Source organism: Podarcis erhardii (genome assembly GCF_964252035.2).
Source record: "Podarcis erhardii genome assembly, chromosome: 17".
Classification (NCBI taxonomy): domain Eukaryota; kingdom Metazoa; phylum Chordata; class Lepidosauria; order Squamata; family Lacertidae; genus Podarcis; species Podarcis erhardii.
Window position 1 is genome coordinate 33,063,803 of NC_138515.1, and position 24,787 is coordinate 33,088,589.

The window sequence follows — 24,787 nt, forward strand, 5'->3', positions numbered from 1 at the left end:
GGGGGAGAAAGAAGGAAGGAAAGGGTCCGTGGACGCGCCTTGGGGCGGCTGGAGAGTCCTCTTGGCACGCGGAAGCCGTGGCCAAGTGCGAGGCCAGAGCCCGTCCAACGAGACAGGCGTTCGTTGTGGCCTGCGGAGGCTTGACCTTCCGCCGACAGGTGTTGTTGCAGGGGGCCCGGAATAATGGCCGGATTTTTGGAGGTTCCTGGTGGAAACCGTTCAGGCTGAGACATCTTTCGGAAAGGTTAATTTAGCACAGCCGACCCGCAGAATGGTAGCGTTGGAAGCGACCCACAGGGCCGTCTCGTCCCACCCCCTGAAATGCAGGAATCGCCTCAATGTTGCTTGTGGTTTTTAATAGCCGTCGGGGAAACTGTATCTCTTGAACTATGGCCCGGGCCTCCCCAGGGACTCGGCCTTCCCACCCCATGCCTTGCCTTCCTCTTGCTGCCAGGCAGCCCCTTCGCCCCTCCAGGACAGGAATAGACCGGCTGATGGCTATTAATAGCCAAAGGCATCAAGGCAAGCCTCGCCTGGCATCGAAAGAGCGCCCCCCGAAGGGCCAAGCGGCGCTGGGTGGGCGACGCACGCTCCTTGCCAGCTCGCCACTGCCGGGCCTGGAAGAGATCTGGGAAAGGGGCGCCTCCTCGCGCGCTCCTACCGCGAACATATCCCGGGATGGAGACTCGGGACTCCGAGCGCGGAGAAGTCCGGGGAAGTTCACTCAGGGACGCAACAGGATCAGGCCTTGGGCCCACGGGCGGGAGGTGGGCTGCGGGTCCTGCCGGAAAAAGGCGCCGCGATTGGCAACCCGGCTTGGAGACTATTTTCGTTCAAGCGGCTCCTCTCCAGAGTCCTTGGGCCGCGGAGCCCGGCAGCGAGGATGGACGGACCGGGCTCTTGCGAGGACCGGGTCCCCCCCTCCTTCCCCACGGCTCCAGGGGGCTCGGTGTAGTGTTAGCAAAGACTTATCTACTTTTCACATCGGTTCCTCTTCCTCATCCTGGTCTTTCAGGACGCATGCCATATATCTACTATATTTATTTATAGCTGTATCTATAGCTGTACAGTATTTGTGATCCGTATATATATGAGCCTAAGCAGCCTTACTCAGAAGTAAGTCCCATGTAGTTCATGGGACCTTACGTGTATGCGTGGGATCGCAGCCTCCACAAATAATTCCTGACATCCCAGGTGATCCTTTTGAATTTTCAGCTTTTTAACCGTTTTCCGTTTTAAGCAGTGCTTCCTGTAAATTATATTGTGTCTTCCAATGACACTATTGCGAGAAAGGGTTTTAAAACGCCATTTGATGGAAATCCAGTTTTTTCCTTTGTTTGGCTGTATGTGTCAAATCACTTCAGTTATAATTCGAACGACGGTTGTTTAATTACTGTAAATATTATTATTTTTAAAAAATAAGGACTTCAGAAGTAGGAAAGAGCTGAAAATCTGTAATTTTCCAAAACCTATTTTTTTCCTGTTGCAGTAAAAGCGAAATCCCTTTTCTTTGGGTTAAAACCTTAAGTCAATCCGTGTGCCTAGGAGTATAAATACAGGCCAGAATTACCGGTGGATTGTTTAATGAAGTTGCCCGCTCGAAGTCAGTCCCTTGCTGGGACGATCGAGCGTGCGCCCGCTTCAAAGTGCCAGCGGGGCTTAGATTTCCACGTAGCCAAGGATCGAAGTCCTTTTGCAAGTCCTTTTCCCGCTTCCTACACTTCCCATCACTGCGATGATGATTAAAAAACAAAACAAAATCCCTATTCTGACCTCTCCGCTGTAGCCGAAGCCCCGTCGGGGGACAGCGAGTCGCAACTCGCTCGGATTCAGCATGATTTTTGGATTTTGCCGTCCAGTCTCGGAAAAGCGCAATTCCTTGGGACGTTTTCCAGCCACTTCCTCGAGCAGTCAGTGGAGGTTTGCGCAGGAGAACTGCCCGGTCAATCAGTCTCTGAAATATAGTGGCTTTCAGTCCGATTTGCAGTCCGCGGCCTTTCCCACTTTGCCTCACGGGTGAATTATTCTAACTCAGTAGGACAAGGCCCGTCTCCCTGTTTCCCGAGGGCCCCCTCTGCTGTGAATCGAACTCCTTCCCTCTCTTATTACTTCTACTTCAAGTGGGGTGATTTTTTAAAAATAAATTGGAGGGCCCGTCTTAATTACAAATGTCTTAATTATGCTCTGTCTCGAAAATAATTAGAGAATAACGGGTGCGGGCGGGACAGCAACTTTCTTGCCCCTCGTTATAGCCTTCCAAGTCTCCTGGAACCGCATTTAGTAGCCCTTCGATAAGCGCTTCTAGGAACCGTAGGAAAGAGACCTTGCGAAGAAAGGCGTTTGAGATACCGGAGGCGAAAATTGATTTTCTGGAGGGGCCGCGAATCCGGGAATCCAGACTTGGGTTTCGAAAGTTCTTACACAAAGTAAAGAATATAGAGAGATCTATCTGGGGGATTCCTTCCCCACACCTCCCAAAACCCCCACACCGCTTTACTCCACACCGCTTTACTCCCCCCCCCCCACCTCTCGGAGGAGGGCGCACATTGTTCAACTGTTTGCAGTCCCGTAGAAGCGAGATGTTTTTCAACTTAGCAGAACCGACGGCGATCCCTGCTCCACCCCCGCTCCCAGCGGATTCGTTTCGAAGGAATCCCCCGGGCTGAGGGTCGGAAAAGGAGAATTGCGAAGGGAAACGCGAGGTCGAGGCGAGGGGCTTTTGCGCAAAGCACCAAACCAGAACAGAAACAGGGACTGGCTGCGGCAAGAAGATAATAGTTACCAAAAAAAATCACAAAAGGCAAATCGTTAGGGGAAAGAGCCCATTGCAACAGCCGCCTAGATCCCGAGATTATCGCGATCATTAGGGGTATTTATTTCCGACGCCAACAATGTGGGCGGCGGGAGGGAAGTACAATACTTGCTTACTTAAACCAAGAATGGGGTGTGTGGCGGGGATCTCACTGCAACGATAAAAAGCACAAGGCTGGCTGTTACCTTTTAACGAAACCCGCTCTATACACAAGAAGCGTGGCTGGTTTCCTCTTGTCTCTGTGCAGCGGGCCACGATCTGCGCTCTGCTCCAGGCCTCAAATTCAGCGTTCATAATATTTGCAGCCATCCTCTAAAACACCGGATCATAGTTAAACCTTCTTAAAGAGCTTTGGTGCTGTTGCCGAGCTGCCCAACCGAAACGCGTCCTGGAAGAAACGTAAAACACGGCTCTAGCTTCGCACCCCGTCTCTTCTCCCGCTACTCCCCGTCATAATATGTATTTCTCCTCCCGCGTGGGCTTTTCCCTTGACCCGTAAACCTGACAAGTCCTCTGTTTCCCGGCTCGTGCCGCTGCAAAGCGCGCGGGGCGTTTGCGCCAAACTTGAACCGGCCGAGAACTTCTCTCTCTCTCTCTCTCTCTCTCTCTCTCTCTCTCTCTCTCTGTGTGTGTGTGTGTGTGTGTGTGTGTGTGTGGCGGGGGGGGGGGGCACACTGGTACGGCGGATGATCCTCCTTACCTAAAAGGGCGAGTCCAGTTTGGAAGAAGTTTGGCTGGCTCCTCGTCTGGATTTCTGCCTAACCCAGTCTGCCAATGTCGCCCCGGTGAAAGCGACTAGTTTAGCTGAAGCAGAAACCCTTTCGGGTTGGATGCGCCATTCGGTTAATCCGAGGCACAGCCTTGGAAAAAGAGAAAATTGTTCTTGCTTCTAGGGGTCTTTTTCCTTAAAAATAAAATAACACTGGAGAGTCTGGAGGGATATTTTTTTTAAAAAAAATATCGAGACATTTTTAAAGATTCTGACGCGCTAAGCATCTCCCTAGTCGTTCTGTACACAGTCGACAGTGCAAAACGAGATGTCAGCACAAACTAAGGATTCAGAAGTCTCTTCAGAAAACAAACAAACCTGGAAGCAAAACTATGTAGGATCTTGTGTGTCCTTCCTTGCATTTTTCGGGGTAGTGATGGTGGGAGGGTGGGTACCGTGTTTCACAGCGATTCCACTTTCTATTAATCTCTCAGCCACATGCCACCTATGTGATGGTGTGTTTTCTCCCGATGGGCTTACGATCTTCTCCTCATCCTCCTCCCGCCCTCAGTGCCGCACACGTGTCCTGGGTGCAGAGATTTTCCACGCATAGTTTATGCCCTCGACTGGTGTATGCAACGATCTGGGTGGGTTTGGGGACACCGATCTGACAGTGGCAGTAGAAAATTGAGTAGAACAGGGTGTCGTCGGCCCCTTCTAAAAGTGGGCGCGCAGCAGGGGAAAAGTTTGTGAAAAGGAAGGAGACGTTCTTCCCAAGTCAGACTGGGATGGCGGGGCAAGTGGAGGAACAGCCCCCCTCCAGGGTCAGCCAGTGGGGGTCCTCTTCGAGAGAGAATTTAGCCCTTTTGAATTGTGACAGCAGGAGGTCTCCACACACACCTCAAGATCGTACCCCGTTCCCAGATTTTCTTTCTCAGAGAGGAACCGCAGTGGCGTAGCGTGGGGGGTGCAGGGGGGGGGGCGGCCGCACCGGCCGCAACATCTGGGGGTTAGGGTTAGGGGGCGCAAATCCATGGGTTAGGGGGCGCAAATTACTTGCCTTGCCCCGGGTGCTGACAACCCACGCTACGCCACTGGAGGAACCTGCCCCTTAGTTTGGGATCGGCTCCGATGAATCTGTGGCAACACAGCCCAAACTATAACCCCCTTCAGGTGAGCAGTTTAGATGCTTTATAGTTGTGCAATCCTCCCCATAATTATCCCGAAAGTTTCATTGAAATCAACGAGATTTTCTTCCAGACGCATGCAAATTATCAGGCTGCTGGAATGGAAATTGGTGGGATTTCAAACAAATTCCCAAATGCTGTGTTTATTTTCATTAAGCTCAATGAAGGTATGGCTTCGTGCTTGGCCCGCTGACTTGGAAGTATCCCTCTCTGGACTTTGTACCCCTAAACACGTTTAGGTCAGAGGCACAAAACTTGAATCTAAGCATGTTTCCTTAACTGGGTGGATAGTTACTGCTTTCTGTGCCAAGTAACTGTTTGCTAACCTGTTTCTGAGCCCGGCAAAAGTGCCAAAATTTGAGCAGAATTATACTCCCACAACCTTCACCACGCCGTTTTGGAATAAACTCAGTTGGAGTTAGCTGGCTGTGCTCACCAGTTATATGTTGGGGGTCAAAGTTGCCAGCTAGGACCTATAATTGATCCTATCCATATTTATGGTTATCGGGTCCCCGTGTTTTTTTCCTAGCGCCTTTGCCTAGGATCACATCTTAATCAGCCGCAGCCCAAGAAGCTTCAGTTTATCTGGGTTGCAGAGCAGGCTGTGAGTTTGTTATGCACAGCTGTCCATCATAAAATGTGGTCTGTGTAAATGGTGCTGGCCGTCACAGTGTGCATTAAAATAACCCCCCTAGAGGTCAGGGCAAGGCAAACGGGAAGATTTTCTTCCAATATGGTTCCCTTTTATCTCTTTTATGTTGAAGATAACTCAGAGAGGGGGTTTACATAAACCAGAGAACTACCAACTAGTCCATCTGTTTTTGTTAATATAGTTTTAGTAGTTGTACTTTTAGGTCCAATAATCAGAAAGAACAGAAGAAAATTAAACTTCCTCTTCTTTGCTCAACAAAGGTTTTACTTATTTATTCATTGTGAGTTCACCTTATTTTTTTGGCTCCTTTAGTGTTCTACTTGCATTTCTCAACTTCATTGTGAAGTTGTTCGATGAAGAGGTCTTATTGCTGGGCAGCATCTCTCTGTGGCATAATGGTTCTCCTGAGAGAGCTGTAGGTCAAGTTTAATTTTATAGTTTAACCAAAAGGTCATAATGGTAAAATGTCAAACAAAGGAATGGTTCAAATGAATGTGTCTGCAGTCTAGCAAGAATATGGAGGCTTTTTTTTTTGGCCTCAGTTTCTGAGCAGCCATTGCAAATTTTGAGATTCGCTTTGTGGCACATTTCTCCTGATTTTATTTTATTTTTTATTTAAAAAACAACAACCAATCTTTGTAAAATAAAAAAAATTAGCTAAGGTCTTCAGGTTCAATAGAGATGGTGCAATGGAATACATAATGAAACACTGTTTAAATTTCATTGGCCCCACAGATGCATAATAATAATAATAATAATAATAATAATAATAATAATAATAATAATAATATTTATACCCCACCCATCTGGCTGGGTTTTCCCAGCCACTCTGGGTAGCTCCCAACAGAATATTAAAACACGATAAAACATAAAACATTAAAAACTTCCCTAAACAGGGCTGCATTCAGATATCTTCTAAAAGTCAGATAGATGTTTATTTACTTAACACCTGATGGGAGGCTGTTCCACAGGGTGGGTGCCACTACTGAGAAGGCCCTCTGCCTGCTTCCCTGTAACTTTACTTCTCGTGGTGAGGGAACCATGAGAAGGCCCTTGGAGCTGGATCTCAGCGATGGGGTGGAGATGCTCCTTCAGGTATATGTTGTTCAACTGGAATTTTCCAAGAACAGTGATCAGAACACTGTTAAGCCATTACTTGGAGCCTGAATGGTGCCTGAATTGGTACCTGAAGCCAGTGGATGCTGGTCCACTATGGTGAATGGGGCCACCAACCTTAATCTGCCTTCAGCCAGCCCTCACCTAACTGCCTTCTTACTTACAACTGTCCTAGAGCATGGCCTTCCCACCAGCTTCCTCCTGGTTAGTCTCGGTGTTGCCCTCAACAGGAAAGAGACAGGAGTCAAAGCTAGAACTAGGTGGCTCTGCCTCTCATTGGCTGAGCTTGCTCTTGTCACTGGCTCTTGCCATCTACTGCTGACATCCCTGCCTTCTGCCCTATCACTCCCAATGGACACCAGCCCCCACTGCTGGAAGCAGAGCAACAATGGCACTCCTCTCCTCAAGGCGAGGTGCAATATACGGCAAGGCTAACCAAGGTATTCTGGACATGAGGAAGGAAAGTTCCACAGATACCTCTCTGCCATTCTAGCAGTAAAAATACAAGAATAAAAAATAAGTAATGAACAACTTGCTGCCTTTTTGCTTTGAATTTCTTGGGAAAAGTGAAACAACAACAACGTCTCCACCCCCACGGTCATCAGCTGTGTCCGAGGCTGTCTAATGGTAGGGTCAATCTAAGATGGCAAATTAATAAAGGGACTCAGTAGGTAATGAATGAGAGTCTTAATCTCTGCGTTGTTGGTTTGAGCCCTAAGCTGGGCAAATGAATGAATGAATCGGTTTATTTCAGTCACTGACCCGATTGTACGCTGGGCAAAAGATTCCTGCATTGCAGAGCGCTTGACTAAATGACCCTCATGGTCTCTCCCAACTCTGCAATTCTATGATTTTATGAAAATAACTTTCTAAAGCATGACTAGGTTTTGCAGGGTGAGGGTATAGTGAAAATGCTGTGGTTTGACTCGACTCCATATCTAAACTAGGGAGAAAATGCTTTAATCTCTTATGTAACCAACGTTTTGATTGATCTAGGCTTCAGTATCTTAAATTCTGGGGGGTTAATGCCCAGTGCCCCTAATTTTAATGCCCCCTTTCCCTATTTGACTTTCCAGTAACTGCTGCTAATATCACTGCCTTGTTCCAGAAAAGTTTAAAATAACATATATAGAAAGACTTAAAAGCGCACCATTTTATCGGCGTAAGTCTCACTTCTTCTCCAATACATGCTGTGGGTGTTCCACGCAAAGTTGTTAGGAATTTATTTAGTGAGATTTCCAGCCGTTTGGTCTCAATCAAACCCCAAGCCACAGCATCGTAATTGGGGGAAAGAAACCTCTGGTTTGAGCACACTCAGAGATAGGAGGGTCAGACCACTCCCTTTCCTCTGCCAAACCCAGGAATAGCTTGTGAAGGCTGAGTAGCTTTTAGCTTAGCTCACATCATTGCTCCTGTTTCTGCAGATGTCATCCTCGAATCGTTGAAACAACGAACTTGCCCAATGATTTGATTATCTAGGGTCCCTGTTTGACATGCAGTCCAATCCCGAAAAGCAGCCAGTTTTATTTCAGTGTAATTAATATATAACTGCTCTCTCTGTCAGATTGCCTCCCTTCAACCTTTCAAAAGCCTTCTCGGCCCCGTGTGGGAGTTGTAATATAAAAGTGTGTGCGCGCTTGTGTGTAACCCTAGACAACTGTCTAAGCAATCCTCATAATACTACAAGATGTGCCCAAATTAATCTCCCTTGCTCTTCAGCCTGACACCTCAGCTTCAGCAGCTGTGGGAGGGATATTTATAAAGTTGACTGCCATTCTGCTTGGCCTCTGACTCTTCCCCCTGATCCCAGGCTGGAGGCTGTTTGAGGCATAGCAGGTGGTTAGGGTGGCTGCCGAACAGTGCTCAGAGCCTATTTGTCTGTTTGTTTATTGCTCCCATGGGGAAGGGAAACAAGGAAGAATCTCCAGCACATTCGATCTGGGAAGTCAAGTTGCCCTCAGCACAGTTCTCCTCCCCCTCTCGCTCCATTGCACACCAATACCCATTTTGGGAGGCTGTAGAGGAATCGGAGCTGAAAGCACTAATTCAATTAATCAGCAGATTAGCCAATTAACTCATGAACTGCAGATCAAGGATGACATGTTTTAACTGGACTGTCTCCCATGATGATTAGTTAGCGCTGATGACATTATAAGGAATCTATTTGACTTCCTTGGTCTCAAGTATGTTTGGCTGATTTTTCCAAAGGGTTTTTTTTTTTGGTAAACATCAAACTTATGAGGAGATTGTAATAATCATTTATTAGGTTTTAAATGAAGTTGTATTAGATGCTTAATATAAATTAAATACCCCTCATGTGCATTGAGATGCACATCTAGTTAAATGATTCACTCAAAGTAGGGCTGATTCACATAACTTTGGCGGCTTCTTATTTTGAACAGGTTTGCTTTTTAATTGGTTTTTTTTTTTTGGTGACCCATTCTGGAAATAAACCCAAGGAAGGCTGAGCGAGTTAGCTTTTTATTTTCTAAAGAAACATTTAATAGTCTGGGACATATAAGGAGCTTTGTTCGGGGTTTGTACAACCGCCACACAGCTGAACATGTATGTGTAGTATCAAAATAAGAATCTGGAAAAATAATAATCTGACCATAAAGTCATATAGGAGTTTAAAATATTGCTCTGGTCAGACCTCTCTTTGTCAGAATTGAATGAAATTTGAAGGCAAAATAGCCCTTTCTGTGGGTAAGAAGCCTATTGAGTCTCAGACAGGGATTTATAGACTAGGTAGGACTTGCCAATCAGAAGGTCGGCAGTTCGAATCCCCGCAACGGGGTGAGCTCCCATTGCTCGGTCCCTGCTCCTGCCAACCTAGCAGTTCGAAAGCACGTCCAAGTGCAAGCAGATAAATAGGTACTGCTCCGGCGGGAAGGTAAAAAGCATTTCCGTGCGCTGCTCTGGTTCACCAGAAGCGGCTTAGTCATGCTGGCCACATGACCCGGAAGCTGTACGCTGGCTCCCTCGGCCAATAAAGCGAGATGAGTGCCGCAACCCCAGAGTCGGTCACGACTGGACCTAATGGTCAAGGGTCCCTTTACCTTTACCATGAATATAGATATATTTAAAAGGCAACCCTATAACTTTTTAATTCCTTAGCCGAATTGGATTATATTTTCAGGCACAGTTTCTCTTCCTGAGGGAGTGAAGACTGCCAAGTTTCAGACAGATAGCTACAGAGGATTATGTGCAAGGGGGAGTCATTTGGGGGAAAAAGAATTTGTTTCCCCCACTTTGGGCGGGGCAATTTGTATTTAAAGATCTACATCAGGAATGGGGGGGGGGAATAAATAGCTACACTGGGAACGAGGAGGAGGAAATAAAATCACTCTTACCCTACAGCTGAAGTGGGAATCAAAGGCCGTCTCAGGGGAGAAAGGGGCCTAGCTTTGAATAATGCTGGGTGGGGACAGAGCCCAGGAGACCCCGGAGGGCAACCCCTGTCATTTCCTCCCTAGGGTGAAAGAGACCACCAGCACCTGATATATGCTGAGAGGACCCTGGAGAGGCAGCATGGATGGGTGATTGCCAAGGAGGAAGCAGCCCTTGTGGATCCTGCTGCCTGAGGCAATAACCTCACCTTGTCTCATGGCTGAACCGGTCCTCCACAAACTGATGTTCCTTCTCCATTGCTCCCAAAAGCAGAATGATTAGAAGCAGAATGATTAGAAGCAGAATGATTAGAGTCCTGATAAAATTATTCACTGGTTGAAAACTCAAGCTCTTAGCTACAAAACTGCACACCTTATTTTCCGTTTCCCCTCTCCTGTCATGTCATGCTACTAATATGTGGATCTTGGTGTGTGTATCAGTTTATACAGACTCACTTTCTGTGTTTCAGAGTCCCTCTAAATCTGTCCCAAAGCTCCAGGAACAACCCAATTAGCCCTGGAATCCTTTGAAAGACATTCATTTCAGATCACACAAATCCTGTATCTTTTCATTGTGGCACACTTTGGTTTGGGGTTTGTCTGAAGTGCAAGCACACCTCTAATTAATACAGTATGTGATCAACTATGTCATTATGAAGCCCAACATTCAATAGTAGGATTCATAGGCTTATTTCTCGTGCAAAACTGCCTAAAAAGCAACCAAGTGTCATTGAAAGGATCTGAACACATTAACACCAATGCTCTGGGCATGATCCCCAGCTGAGTTCTCATGCACAAGTCCCAATGAAATTAATAAAGGTTGTGGAACAGAACAGTGATGTTCTTAGTGCAAGCCCTGCTCATTTTAATGTGAGATGCTTAGGAGAAAATGCCAGGGGAGTGTGCCTTTTGCCACTTCAACTCCCTGTAATAGTTCCATTTTCTACTTGCTACTGATATTTTCAAAGTTCATTTGTTCAGTAACATTAGCCAATGTCTTTTCTTTTAAAATCAGCCAGGCCCTTCAAGACTTCTAAAATATATTTGTGCTCTCTAAAGGCTTGTCATTAATCTGATCTATTCTTGTTCATTAACCTAATGCATTTGATTATCTGAACCTGGTTAGACTATCCAATAGGGAAAGGTCTGCCCGTTGGAAATTAAAATGAAACCTCGGCTTTCTAAGGCTACATTGTATATATGGAAGCAAACATTTTCTGTTGCAAATACTACCAGCCGACATCCCATGGTTATTGAAAGGACTGTCAGCACCAAATACAGGAAGTATTTCCCTAAATGTTAGCTAACTAAGGACACAAGCAAATCATTTTCTGTCCCACTGAAATAACTGGAAATGAAAAGTATTTAAATTTGGCCAAATTATCCCCTAAGTATTAGTTCGTTTATGGCTTGTGTGCCCTGTTCTTCCTCTAAGGAACTGAGAGTGACACACATAGCTTTTTCTTCCTGCTTGATTTTCACAGCAACCCACAGAGGTAGACTGGGCAGAGACTGGCTGCTACAAAATTACATGGCAGATAAACACATCTGGAGCTGCCCAGATGTGAATCGGTATAACAGCCTAGGCATGCGGCCTGGATTTGGTCAGGTTCATTCAATTTTGACCTCTGAGTCTTGAGAATGGAGGAAGCGTGGGGAGGGGGTGGGTTTTTGTTGTGTGTCTCCAAAAGGATCTGCATCTCATTGTCCTGGGGAATCCTCACTCCTAGGCCTCTGAAATTCCTTTTATATGGAGGAGAACTAGGCAGAGGCTGCTGCCTGTAGCAGAATGAGGTGTCAAGCAGGTGAGAATGTGGTTGTAGAATGCTTCCAGCAACACCACCCAGAGGGGGACCACTTTCCCTGCTTAAAAAAAACTATAAATAGTGATAATACACAGGCGTAGCCCAGGATTTTGCTTGCTAAATACCAGATTTCTATTTGCAGCGAGGTTTTATTTCTTTATCGTAGTGAAGCTTTAAAAATTGTGATCCACCCCTCTCCACCTGCAGTCCATTTTTCTGTTACCTCATTCTGTAGATTTTTGGATTGCCATAATAGATTCTGTAGATTTTTGGATTGCAAGTAATGTGGGGGGGGGGGGGTTGTGTGTGTGGGAGAATCCTACAAATGCACTCAAGGCTGCAAGAGGTGTCAACTGATGTCTTCATTTAGAAAGATTACATGCATTTTAAATACTCCCCCCCCCCCCGCCGGTTTCCGCACAATATAATTTTATTACATCTGTAGGAGCAGGAAGAAGTGGGATTCAGAAGACATTCCTGTCTGGACTGTGATTTCTAAGCAAATCCAAAGAGGTTTGATTACAAGCAAAAGTCAAAGATTGACTTACAAATCATCTATCACGGCTCCCATTCCCCACTTGGGCTGGAGTTATTATATCAAATATCAACACAACTTGGCCTCTTCGAGAAGCGGCACCCGGCCCTATTCATATCTGTCTTTGGCGAAACTGATGTTTTTTTCAGATGGAAAAGCTGGGAGGGAGAAAAGGAGGGGACAGCCTCAAAAATGCCACAAAATGCTTTATTACTTTGCAGCCTGTTCCTGAAGCCCCCTAAAGCACTGGTTTGAGTGAGTAAGAATTTATTGCATTAGGAGTTTGAAGAGTTCGGCTCTTTAGGATTTATATTTTAGTTTTTAGGATAGTAACATTTCTCTGTCCTCATCTTATGTTTACAGGTTTCTGGTCTGCATTAGAAAGTTTATGCTGCTTTTCTGGTCTGCATTAGAAAGTTTATATTTCTAAGGGTTTGAAACAGCTTACAATGTAAAACAATTACCACTACTTGTTTTCAGTTGCAAGTTTTCCAATATAGGCCTGCTTCCATAGGTTGCTGTAGAATTTGTGCTGGGTTCTCTATTAAGCTGCAAAAACTACAGACTGATATGAATTTAAGTCGATTCACATTTTTTTCCATTTTGTCTGTGTATATGCATGCATAAGTGGTCTTGTGCTAGAATATATCGAACTATACCAATTAAGTTTTTCTAACGCTAGCAAATATTTTGGAAGTTGCCACAGTGCAAAGGAAAGGACCGGTTCCATTAGTATCCAAAATGGATTTTTAAAAATGATAATAATAAAATAAAATGTTTTTAGTGCAGATTGCATTCTGGAGTTTATTTTTAAATGTAAGTCAGATAAGTACACCGATTGTGAATTTGAATTTGTGATTTGAATTGGATCATGAATTCGTGTCATTTCTTGACCCCACTCAAATGGCTGCAGAGAGAATATGGCCTTTGGACTGCTATCCATAATCAAACAAGACATGCGTTTACAGAATAATAGAACATATGGTAGTCAACAAGCTGGCACATTAAAAACATAAATTATGTTGTATCTATATTCCTTGGGACCCAGCAATTAACTCAAAGTACATGAATTTATGTTAAGCCAATTCACATGATAAAAAAAAAACCAGTCCCAAGATTTGTCTCCAGCTTAGGCCCCATCCACACTTTATATTTAAAGAATTATCATGACTTTCTCCGAAGATTCCTGGGAATTGTAGTTTGTCAAGGACACTGAGAGCTGTTAAGAGACCCCTATTTCCCTCACAGAGCTACAGATCTCAGATTTACCTGGGAACAAGGATTGACTGTAGTTTTTGGAATAAGGGTCTCCTAACAAATCAGTGGACTTAACAAACTCCATTTCCCAGGATTCTTCAGGGGAAGCCATGACTATTTAAACCGGTATAATACCTCTTTAAATGTATAGTGCAGATTGTGCCCATCATATTCAGTACAGACCCATTGAAATCAATGGACAACTTACTTAAGTGTATTGATTTCAGTGGTTCTCAGGTAGATCCAACCCTAGGCACACAATTAAATCCAAATTCTGGCCATGCAGCAAAGCATCCAAACATTTTATTTTATTTTATGCACCATCCTAATAGCTACTTGATGAAAGCTGGGGTTTTAAAAAAATAATAATCACCTAATAATAAAATAAATGTCTCCATCTCACAACCAAATCAATGTTTTAGCATATGATGGGAGTCGTGATTTTATGAATTTGTGCAATTGCATGGAAATTAATCTGGCCACAAGATGGAGCAAACAGTTTCTAGAAGTCTGTGAGGCGAGTAGACCCACCATCGCATGCACTTACGAAGAATGTCTCTGAGGGGCAATCAGATACCCCTATTGCATGCAACTGTGTTCTCATAAACCATTACTGGATTGTGTGTGAATTAGCCCCAGACAGGTTGCCTGTCTCATATAATCCTTTCTTTCAGTTGCTTAAATTTGTAGCATGCTACTTTCCAAGGGTTTGGGCATATAGCAGAACTTAAGTATAGACATAAGGATAACTAATTGGTGGATTGATCACTTTGCAGTTGTCGGAAAGGGATTTCACGGTCAGCTTGCAACTTACAAATGCTGCAAGATAAGAAATACCTGTGTGCTGCTTTTCAGTCAGTGGTCCACAAATTGTGTCAAGCATCATTGTGGTCCTTTTTGGCTTCCATCCTGTCAGCGTTCACCACCTGAGTTCGCTATTAGAAGCAACAATGCTATGCTTTATATTGCCTTAAGATAATAATAGAAAATAATAGATAACCCGAGGGACATTAGAATAATAATTAGAAGACAATTCACTAAACATGAGGGGTTGGGAAACCCAATCAAAAGAAAACACATCGCCTCGTATGTAAACACTACGAAACTACACATTGCCTTCCTAAGATAATAATAATAATTAAGCAACATTTATATTATTTTCTGGGAACGAAACCCAACATTCTGGGTTCTGGCCAATAAAATGCCTATTTAATTTCCTACCCAATTAATTTTTTACTGGAAGAATGATCGCTTTTTCAAGCAGTCTGACAGTACAGTGTTTTATGGCATACGTTTTCACGGGTCTCTGGAAGAGTCTCTGATTCATCATAAGCTCCTCCTGCTCGGGGGGGGGGCATCATTTTTGCAGTTTTCCTTTTCCTCTCCTGCAGCCTGCAGTGCTATCCCACCCCCAGGATGTTCCAGAAGCTCCCCATAACACTCTGAAGTTGCTTTTGCAGAGGGAAGGCGGATTCTGCAACAATAATCTCTCCCTTCCTCCAGTATTATCCTGTTACTGGAACTTCACTCATAGGAGGAAGCCTGGCTGCAGCCTACAGATGCAGTTTTTCCAGACTTGTTCACTGAAACTCTCTGCCCATGGAGTCTGGAAAAGCTACATTTGGGTTTATTTCTTTTTAATCAGAACTTATAATGAATCAAGATTCTGGGCCTGTAAGCATATTTAGCTGGCATAAGCTGTGTTGGACTCGGTGGTGCTTTCTTCTGAGTGAACATGCTTCAATGCCTTTCTTCAGTCAACCAAAATGCACCTCTTTTTTTTGCATTTTTAACAAAGCTCTTCCAAGGAACTTTTATCCTTTCAAAATAATTGCCCCTTTCTTCTAAATTGCTACAACTGCTTGCCTGCCTTTCATTACTATGTGGCGGGTCTTTGTGTGGAGGTGAAGACTGCATTGCGGCGTAGAATGACAAAACCTAACCAACATCCCTGACGGAGAAGTGCAAAGTGTGTTTGTGTGTAGAGTTTCTGCCCTCCCTCAACATCCTGCCTATTATAACTATAAAATTATTTCTAGAATAGATTTCTAGATAAAACCAGGAGTGGACCAATGTGAGCTCTGGTTATTTATAAGCAAATGTTCACCTTTATTATGGAGACATTTTTTTCCAGCTACCACAACTTGTAAACCAACTGGGTGCTTGCCTCATGAAGAAAAAAATGGGTGACATAGATTCTTAATTCCCTCCCAATTTCTGCATTGCTCTGCTCCTTCAGCTCCTAAGCCTTTTCTTTATTTAATTATTAACAGGGTTATCTAGTAGACCAGGGGTCAGCAAGGTTTACCTCGCTTGGGCTGGTTCACTCCAGTGGAGATCCTTCCGTGGGCTGGATCGTGTGTGTATGAGCACACATGCTTGCAATTTCTGGCATCTGTGTATGCACAGACACGATTTCTGGTGCCGTGGATGCACAGATGCAATTTCTGGTGCCGTGGAAGCGAATTTCTGGTGCCGCACTGCGCGGGTTTAGCGCAGCAGGTGGGGACTCGCCAAGCGGGCAGCTTGGGGGCCTGTTAAACGACCCCAATGGACTTTTTGTGGCCCATGGGCCTTAGGTTGCCGACTCATGTAGTAGACAATTGGTTTAAATGCATTTCTCTCTTGTCTGGATTGCTCATCCAGACAAAATGTTCCCTGCACATAGAAAACTATCCCTTTATTTGTTTATAAATTAAAATAATTATATACTGCCTGCTATGCAGGCATCTCAAGGTGGCATACACCAATGTCATTAAAATACAATACAAAACACAATTGCATTTAAAAACACAATACAGATAAACGAACAAGCAGTCAGTGAATGTCTGCAATGCCTGTTGTCAATAGCCAGCAAAGGCTGTTCTTGAAGTTGTTGCTGTTATTGTTGTTGTTGTTGCTGCTGTTATTGTTATTGTTTTGCATGCACTGGAATTGTATGCTGGCACATGACTTATCTCTAGAGAGAGACTATTCTACTGGCACAGAAAAAACCTTTTCCTAGCTTAGAGAGAAGGCCAGGTCTCTTTTCTCCTGCCACGCAAATTTTTACTGTACAGAAAAGGCTATTGATAAGCTGGAATGTGCACAGAGGATGATAAAGGGTCTGAAAACCAGGCCTTATGAGGAACGGCTGAGGGAGTTGGGCATGTTTAGTCTGGAGAATAGTTGATATGAAAGCCATCTTCCAATATCTGAAGGGCTGTCACATGGAAGATGGAGCAAGCTTGTTTTCTCTAGCTCCACAGGGAAGAACATCGTGTCCAGTAGTGGTATCAGCTTCCTTGGAAGGTTAGGGTTTTCATTGTAGGTTTTAAAATGGGTTGGGTGGCCATTTGTCAGGGATATTTTAATTGTAGGGGGTGGAGCTACATGACCCCGTGGGGTCCCTTCCAATTCCACTGTTCTCTGCTTCTGTGTGAAGCTCCCCCATGTAGTTGTGCAGGCTAGATGCAGGTGGGCTATCTCAGGGAGAACTAGGCATTAACAAGTCTGGAGAGAGAAGCAGGTATTAAGAGTTTTATAGTTTTGAAGAGAACTGAGGGGAAGGGAGTAGCAGCCTTTCTTAACCTGTGGGTCCCCAGATGATGTTGAACTACAAATCTCATCACCCCAGCTAGCAAGGCCAGAGCTCAGGGATGATAGGAGTTGTAGTTCAACAACATCTGGGGACCCCCCAGGTTGAGAACCGCTGGGAGCGTCTGATCAATATACTCTGAGCCTGTTCATCCCTGGTCTTGCTGGTGTTCTTGCTTGTTGATTGGTGAGGAGACTGTTCTTTGCTGCGGGAGAGGTAGAGTTGAGTATTCCACGCCGTTTTCACATTCAGTTTTCGTACTGGAGTCCACTTTCATTCAGCAAAGATAGGAATGTCATCAACATAATAAACCATGCAAATAAGTCTGTTGGCTGTTTCTGAATGTTGGTTTCAACTCTACTGGCTCGCTGAGTGGGGAGAAGGTTTTCTCTGACCGTTTCTAATTAACAGTGTGGATCCTAAAAGGTAAAACTGAAACTGGTTCGGGACTGTGTGTAATTAGCCACTGCCCATAATGTGATTGCTTTTGCCAATCTCCTGCTAAGAAAGGTAAAGGGATCCCGACCATTAGGTCCAGTCATGGCCAACTCTGGGGTTGCGGCGCTCATCTCGCTTTATTGGCCGAGGGAGCCAGTGTACAGCTTCCGGGTCATGTGGCCAGCAGGACTAAGCTGCTTCTGGCGAACCAGAGCAGTTCATGGAAACACCGTTTACCTTCCCGCCGGAGCGGTACCTATTTATCTACTTGCACTTTGATGTGCTTTTGAACTGCTAGGTTGTCAGGAGCAGGGACAGAGCAACGGGAGCTCATCCTGTCACGGGGATTCGAACCACCGACCTTCTGATCGGCAAGTCCTAGGCTCTGTGGTTTAACCCACAGTGCCACCCAAAACAAAACAAATTCCTTCCAGTAGCACCTTAAAGACCAACTAAGTCAGTTCTTGGTATGAGCTTTCGTGTGCATGCACACTTCTTCAGATACACTGAAACAGAAGTTTCCAGACCCTTCTATATAGTGAGAAGGTGGGGAGGGGTATTACTCAGAAGGGTGGTGGGAATGGGTGATTGGCAGATAGCTGTGATGAGCCTGTTGACGACTCTTAACGACTGCAATAGGTCTTACAGGAAAAAGCAAGGGGTGAAAAGGTGAAAAATGGCTTTGTCATGTATAATGAGATAAGAATCCAAGGTCTTTGTTCAGACCAGGTTTTTCCATGGTTTTGAGTTTGGTGATAAGTTGTAATTCAGCAGCTTCTCTTTCCAGTCTATTTCTGAAATTCCTTTGTAGTAAAACAGCTACTTTGAGATCTTGTATAGAATGTCCTGGGAGATTGAAATGTTCTCCTACTGGTTTCTCTGTCTTGTGATTCCTGATGTCCGATTTATGTCCGTTTATTCTTTGGCGTAAGGTCTGGCCTGTTTGTCCAATATAGAGAGCTGAAGGACACTGTTGGCATTTTATGGCATATTTAAGGACGTGCCACCCGCGTCCTTTAATCTCCTGCTAGCTAAGACTAATAAGGGGAACTTGGAAAGTGGCCGGTTTTTGGTTGCTGACAGAAAACAGACATGAAAATTATACTGATTCTCATCTATTAGCTGTGTAAGCTAGACTTGCCATATCTTGAAGAGCAAATAGAGGACAGCCCGAGCCTCTGCTAGCCTGAGCTGGGGGAAGAAGTGCATGGGCATGTGGGGCCGCTGCGCCCACGAGCCTCATTTCCCAGCTTGGGCTGGCAGCAGCTGCGGCGTGCAGAGCAGCCCAAGCCCAAGTCGCCTGAGCCCCCCAAACCCGGACATTTCCTTTAAAATGTAAAAATCCACCTGGATGGAAATTTTGGTCCCACAAAAGAGGACATGTCCAGGTATTCCTGGACTCTAAGCTGAACATTAGATATTTTACTCTCTGACAGTTTTCACTTTTTGTTTACATACTTTGTTTTTGTGGTGCTTTTCATGGCCAAGACAATCAAATTTGAAACAGAAAACTGTATGGCTATATCTGCAAATGGATCACAAGGATTGTAACATGTTGGGTTTGGGGATCTCACTTGTGATGAACACATTTCTTTTTTCCCTGGTTCTAATTTTTTTTTATTAAAAAATTATTACATTTTCCATTTCCCCCCAATATTGCTTCATAACATATAACATAATACATAATTCCAAAATTTCCCCATTCCCCTCGGACTTCTCTCAGCCTCCTTCTCTGGTTTATTTCAAATAGTCTCAATTACTGCATATTCCTTTTTCAGTCCTTTTTTATGTTTTAACTTTTCAATTATATAATTTTTGTCAACTGTAAGTGGTTATTCAAAACCTGCTAGTGAGTCCAGTTCTTTGCATTGATTTTTTTATATAAGCCGAAAATGGTATAAAACCAGACCTCTTCATCAAGGTCTTCCAGAGGCGCCAGAAAATTGCTGTCCGCAGCTGCTAATCAATGTGAAGAAATGTGTTCATTTTTGGCATTTTCGTGATGAACACATTTCTTGACATTGATTAGCTGCTGTGGACAGCAAGTTTCTGGCACCTCTGCAAGACCTTGATGAAGAGGTCTGGTTTTATACTGTTACCACCGTCTGTATCATTCATAAGGTACCAACAGCCTGGAGCCATGGAACCTGGTAACATGGCAGCTCACAAGCCATCTACATCCTTTCATGCCCACAGCATCACTCTGATAATGGCTGGAAGGTGTACTACAGCTTGTATACAACCCAAATCAGGTTACCTAGGGAGCCAGTGGGGTCTCTGGCGCTCTCCTCAGCCTTGGGTCCTCAAGCTGAGCAACCTATTAAGCAGAGTAGTTGTTCTGCAAACTCTTGAGCCCCGGCCCCACCTCCTGCAGCAGCTGCTACTATCGTCCACTTTTGGAATTTGATCGCTTGGCTGTCAAACTTGGATAGGATGCTGTTACTTGCAGTGGCCTAGCATGGGTTGCCAGTGCCCGGGGCCGTGCGGAGAGGGGGAGGGAGGGAAACAGATGGAATATGCATATGCATGCAAGTGCCTAACAGTGTCCATGTCACCCAGGAGTTTGCAGCTGCAGAGATAAGAAAAGAAAAGTTGTTCCATTGTATGGAGAGGTCACTTCCTGGTTCACATGGAGAAGCTGTTTTCAGTAGAGCTCAGTGACAAAAATACACAGCTGTATTGAGGCAGCACTGGGTGTTGAAATTTTGTGCCCCTAACAGTTTTGTGCCCGGGGCAACTGCCTTGTGGCCCTCCCATGTTACACCACTGGTTACTTGATCTGTGCCTGCACTTGACCTCACTTCTCCCCTCTTTTGCCTCACACTGACACCCAGCACCCCACTGGACCTGATCCCCGTCTATTTGCAGGACTGACTCCAATGTGCCCTGGTTGAACTGCATACCATATTTTTCGTTCTATAAGACGCACCAGACCACAAGATGCACCTAGTTTTTGGAAGAGGAAAACAAGAAAAAATATATTCTGAATCTTAGAAGCCAGAACAGCAAGAGGGATCGCTGCGCAGTGAAAGCAGCCATCCCTCTTGCTGTTCTGGCTTCTGGGGTAGCTGTGCAGCCTCTGCATTCGCTCCATAAGACGCACACACATTTCCCCTTACTTTTTAGGAGGGAAAAAGTGAGTCTTATAGAGCAAAAAATATGGTAACTCATTTCTCATTCTCTATGTGCCTTTAGCATGGCAGTTAAGGTGCATGTGCCGCATTGAGCTCTCCAGCACCAGTTTTATTACAGCGAAGCTTCGCAATATTTCAAACAGGCACAATAACTAGAGTTTTACTCGCAAGTGCTATTAAAGTAAGAAATGAAATAGTCCATGCCTACGTGTCTGAGAGATCTGGAAAACTATAAAAAATAAGTCATTAAAACAACACATGGGTCTAAATTCTTAAAGCACTTTTATTTCATCCTATAAGTAAAAATAGCAATCAAAAGGTTTCGGGGTAAGGATTTTCCGTGTGCTGGTCTTTCCAGAATATGCAAAAGAATTATTTTCTGTTTGGTGTCAAACAGCTTGGCCAATGCTTCTTTCCTCCCAGTCGTACCTCTGTTGTTTCACTCTTCAGATTTCTTTTCTTCTCTGGGTTCAACAGGACTGGTCTTTATAATGCTTATAAAATTCTGAGTGGGTGGTAGGAAAGCCTGGCTTCCTAACTCATCTCCATGTACAATTCTGTAATAAAACATAATAAAATAATAATAAACCAAAGTTAGAAGGTAACAGATTGCACAGGTTTCCAAATAAAGCATTGAATAACCCATTTTAGTTACAAACTCAGCACTCAGCTTTTTAAGCTATAGTCGCTAATATGTTTCTCTAATTTAGTGATTAGTCATGAATTTGAAGTTATGTAAGTAATTTATACAATGTGTTGTGTCAATTCTCTAAATAAGGGACGTCTCTGGAAAATAGGGACACTTTGAGGGTCTGACACACACAAATCCTGGGCAAAAATCCTGACCAGCCAGCCCCCCCCCCCCCAGCTACAGCTCTGCCTGACACTGTTTTTGTGTGTGTCACCCTTCACAGTCACAAGAATATCTAATCTGATCCAGTCAGCCTTCCAAATATATTTAGGAATGTGCTTCAGTTTTGTGCAGTGTGTGTGTGTGTGTGTGTGTGTGTGTGTGTAGCGGGGAGTCTTTGAATGGCCAGCCTTTTAATAAAGCTGTAACAAGGTTTTAGGCACAAGGAGCCCAGTGAGAATTTCTCCTTTCCTCGACTCATTCAAGTGAGTGGGCCCTGTGCAAAAACCTTGCTATTTCCATACGGTTTGCAAAGCAGAACGTCCCACCTGCTGATTTTGGTCTTTTTTGCTGCCACCGGTTCTCCCTTGCCGGACAACTTCGCAAGATCGTTCAAAAAATGGTTGTGCCAGTGCGGCTGATGGCAGTACAAATGAAAAAAAGTTTAGCCTGGAGAAGAGGAGGTTAAGGGGTGATATGATAGCCATGTTCAAATATATAAAAGGATGTCACATAGAGGAGGGAGAAAGGTTGTTTTCTGCTGCTCCAGAGAAGCGGACACGGAGCAATGGTTCCAAACTGCAAGAAAAAAGATTCCACCTAAACATTAGGAAGAACTTCCTGACAGTAAGAGCTGTTCGACAGTGGAATTTGCTGCCAAGGAGTGTGGTGGAGTCTCCTTCTTTGGAGGTCTTTAAGCAGAGGCTTGACAACCATATGTCAGGAGTGCTCTGATGGTGTTTCCTGCTTGACAGGGGGTTGGACTCGATGGCCCTTGTGGTCTCTTCCAACTCTATGATTCTATGATTCTATGAAAAGAAAATCATCTGTGTGCCTTTTCTAATTGCTTGTGAAAGTGTTTCACATTCAGATAGGCCATGGAGGATGAGTCTGGAAGGGCACTAACTAATAGTTAGAAAACACAGGGTTGTAAAAATATGTTTCTTTTGTGAGAAAGCAGTTTTTAAAATAGTTATGTTAGAGCAAACTCTTGACCCTTCTGACACCTTTAAGTTTTTTCCCACTGGGCAAATAGCAGCTGTGGGATCCACTTAGATCAGGAAAGAGTTAAATCCATCTTTCTGCAGCCCTGTCCAACCTGCCTCATAAGACTACAGTTAACTCAACCCACCCAACCCAACCAATAGGAGGCACATAATCTTGCCTAAGGGACGCGGGTGGCGCTGTGGGTTAAACCACAGAGCCTAGGACTTGCCAATCAGAAGGTCGGCAGTTCGAATCCCTGTGACGGGGTGAGCTCCTGTTGCTCAGTCCCTGCTCCTGCCAACCTAGCAGTTCGAAAGCATGTCAAAGTGCAAGTAGATGAATAGGTACTGCTCCGGCGGGAAGGTAAACGGCGTTTCCGTGCGCTGCTCTGGTTCGCCAGAAGCGGCTTAGTCATGCTGGCCACATGACCCGGAAGCTGTACGCCAGCTCCCAATAAAGTGAGATGAGCGCCGCAACCCCAGAGTCGGTCACGACTGGGCCTAATGGTCAGGGGTCCCTTTACCTTTAATCTTGCCTACTTTGATGCTTCCTGTCTCTGCTGCTTTTATACTACTACAGTAGCCGTCACACTAAGTTATTCTCGGACAAAAAATCTGCAGTAACATTTCGTTGCAGGAGGTTGGACTAGACGACCTCGGAATCACTTCCCATTCCACAGCTCTATGAAAAGCTGCACATTTTAACAGTGTTTGGAACCTGTGGTGTCACTGAATCCAAAAAGGTCTGCATTTGCATAAAACTACTTCAGACTGTGCTGGATCCCATGGACAGGAGGAAACGCAACAAAGCTTGTGGTCTTCTGAAGAACCCAGGAAATTTCCTTTTGGTCTCTCCCCCTGCTCCCCGCCCCCACCTGCACCACCATTTAATGCACGAACAACGGAGAACTGAAAGGAAGTTATGATGTGTTCTGCATCTCTCTCCAGGTTAGGAACAGGGAAAGGTTAAATGACGACGAGATTTGTATGGCAGCAAGCCATCAATTTTGGCTCCTAGGGTTCTTTTCTGTCCTAGCAGTTGTAGCTATTTTATGTGGCGTGCCATTTCGGCAGCAGAGAGAGAGATGCTGGCACTGATCTTTAACACATGTGGAAAATACGGCTAGGGAGTGAAGCGTATGGAAAACATATTAATCTTTTTACAACCAGAAGATCCATGTTTGCTTCTTTGCACTCCTCTTGCTTCTTTTGACTCCACTGCACATTTGGAAGCTCACCCCTCCCCTCATCTATGAAATAAACAAGAGACAAGGGGCCCAATCCACCAAGAAGCTCTTGCCCGACTACTGTTCATTTTCGATGGATTTTGTTTGTTTGCACAGGAGAACTTCCTGGCTGATCGTACTCATTCGTACTGTTGAAATGGATCAGAGCAGCATAAGAAGACGGTACAAACATAAACAGCATCACCAACCCAGATTTACCCCAGTTGCATGATTGGCTTGCATTAAAAGAAAAACAACAACCAGAATAACACTGTAAAATGTGCATGGTTAATATGAGTCTTCAGGAAATAGTATCCAGGAAGGTTAAAACATCTCTATGTAAGGTTTCAGTCTTAAAATGGTTAGATTTTTCACAAAATTATGAGCTGGAAATGTTGAGGAAGATGCGTCTTGCTGTGAATTTTTGCTAAAAATATTTCCAGTGAGGTCTTTCTGTAATTTGGGAAACATTTCTTTCCTATTCTGGATTCTCTGATCTGATGCCCGGACACATGAGCAGCTGGTCTGTAAGCAAGAAGCTTCACATTATCCTAACACCCAGTGGGATTTGATAAGACCGATCGGGCAATCCTATAAATGTCTACTCAGAAGTATGTCCCATTGACTTCAGTAAGACTTAGTCCTAGGGGAAATTGTAGTAACTTACTTAGGAGTAAGCCCCAAGTGAGCTGAACTTGCTGGTCCTTGATTCTGGTAGGATCGCACCATATCCCAATCTCAACACCAAATATATCAGATTGTACTGAATAAGAAGAAGAATCCAGGATATATTTTGCAATGCAAGTGGGAAATTACCATTCCATTTCTAAAGGAGAGTATGTGCAAAGGAAATTATCCAAAAATAAACCAGGGCTATTCACATCAGTGCTAGAAATAGGCTGGAACTAAGGTGGTGGAATCTTGTCCATTACAGTTTGTAAAATCAGGTAGGACTGGACATTTGGACCTTGAAGGTGGCTAATGCCTCTGGGAGTGAAGGTATGAACCCCGATAGCTTGAAGAAACTTAATTCCTATCTCCTGGTTTCTGATAACTACCCCAGCATTTGGGGGCAAGCTCTTGGAGTGTGTGGTTCTTCTCAGCTCCAGGTAGT

The 24,787-nt window shown here is 44.6% G+C and overlaps 1 protein-coding gene across 1 annotated transcript in view; it reads left to right on the top strand.

Annotated features, from left to right (window-relative positions):
- Positions 1-24,787, top strand: part of TBX15 (T-box transcription factor 15) — a 103,544-nt gene that overhangs the window by 556 nt on the left and 78,201 nt on the right. The window lies entirely within an intron of this gene.